Source organism: Acipenser ruthenus, unplaced genomic scaffold, assembly GCF_902713425.1.
Source record: "Acipenser ruthenus unplaced genomic scaffold, fAciRut3.2 maternal haplotype, whole genome shotgun sequence".
NCBI lineage: Eukaryota > Metazoa > Chordata > Actinopteri > Acipenseriformes > Acipenseridae > Acipenser > Acipenser ruthenus.
In genome coordinates this window covers 5686-7500 of record NW_026708177.1, presented here as the reverse complement: position 1 = coordinate 7500, position 1815 = coordinate 5686, and positions in this window count along the sequence as shown.

Here is a 1815-nt window from a genome sequence, read left to right as displayed (position 1 = left end):
GCAGCCCCCCTCTCCCGGTGGGAAGGAAGGGCCGCCTCTCTCAAAGTCGTCAGCCATCTGGAGGGGAGGAACCGCCGTGCCTGAACACCGGTGCAAGACCGGCCCGCAGGGGCCCTCCCTAGTTGGGCTGAAGAAGCCAAAGGGTGAGTGGAACTGGAGAGAGAGATGGTCCCGCGACCCGACTCGCCTCCTTGCCCTCGCCCTAGTCCACAGTAGGGCGGTCGGACAGGGTTTTAGAACAACAAAAAACAAAACCACACCGAGACTTGTCCAGGACTTTTTCTTGGAAAGTGTGAGCTCTGGTTCAAGTGCGGAGCCTCCCACAGCATGGACCCGACAGGAGGAGTCATCCCGGCCATCTTCCCCTGCCCAGCACAAAGCCTCCAAGCCTGGCTTCAACTGATCACTCACAAGCATTTTTCTGACACCTCCGTCCTGACTTAGAAATATTTTTTGTTCTAAAAACCCTGTCGACGGAAATCTCCGCGGGTCCCCCGTTGTATCTCAGACATGGAGTCTTTATGGGCAACGGGGCCGAAGTCACACTGCCAAGGAGTCGCTGCCACCCCGCAGGACATTTCAATCTCGGCCGTTTACAGACTTCCATAAACTGCCCTGCTATGGTCATGGTCATGTCATGTTAAAGATAGGCGACATGACTATGTCTTTTTCAACTCTTAGTTTCTGGCGGAGCCAAAAAAGTCCGGACTATGGTCATCTAATGTTAAAGATAGGATTTTTTTTTTTAAAGTGCTCGGCCAATGACCATGTCCACCAAAAGGCTCGCATTGAAGGTAGACACGACCATGTCCACAACGGGACTTAGTCTCTAGCAGCAAAAACATGGAGGTCACCAAGGACACAAACGGCACACTGCTGCTGAAAACAGAGCCTCCAAACCCCGCGAGGGCAACAGGCTTCAAGTGCACTGAAAGTCAGCGACACAAATGGCACACTGTTGCCCAAAACAGAGCCTCCAAACCCCGTGAAGGCAAGAGACTTAAAGTGCATTAAAAATAAAAAAATGTAAGGGACCCACACTGCCTACTCAAGCCCAAAACAGAGCCTCCAGCCCGGCCTGATCTGGCGCCAGGCGCGGGAGGGCAGCATACTTCCATCAGCATGGAAGTCCCAGGACTGTAAGGGGACCCACCGCCTCCCCAAGCCGAAAACAGAGCCTCCAGCCCGACCTGATCTGGCGCCAGGCACGGGAGGGCAACAGACAGACTTCCAGGGAAGTGGAAGCTGCCAGGGGTGAATGGGAACTCTGCCCGGGGTGCAGAGCCTCCCACATGGCTTGACTTATTATTTTTACTTAAATATTTTTTTGATCAAAAGACCATGCCCTTAGTAATATGCACTTACCCCCCCAGTGTATCTGTTATCTAATAGCATTATGAGAGCAAGTCACTACTTCATGCCGACCTCCTGGAACTGCCGCTCGGCCACCCAGACCCACTTTGTCCACTAAGGTTTTTTGTGGCTATGGTAATGTATTATTATTATGTGTTTATTTAGCAGACACCTTTATCCAAGTCGACTTACAGAGACTAGGGTGTGTGAACTTTGCATCAGCTGCAGAGTCACTTACAATTACATCTCACCCAAAAGACGGAGCACAAGGAGGTTAAGTGACTTGCTCAGGGTCACACAGTGAGTCAGTGGCTAGGTGGGATTTGAACCGGGGACCTCCTGGTTACAAGCCCTTTTCTTTAACCACTGGACCACACAGCCTCCAATGTAGCACTATTCTGACTCTAGTCAATTCTATTCTAACTATGGTCATTTAGCTCAATGGTGACTCTGGTCATGTAG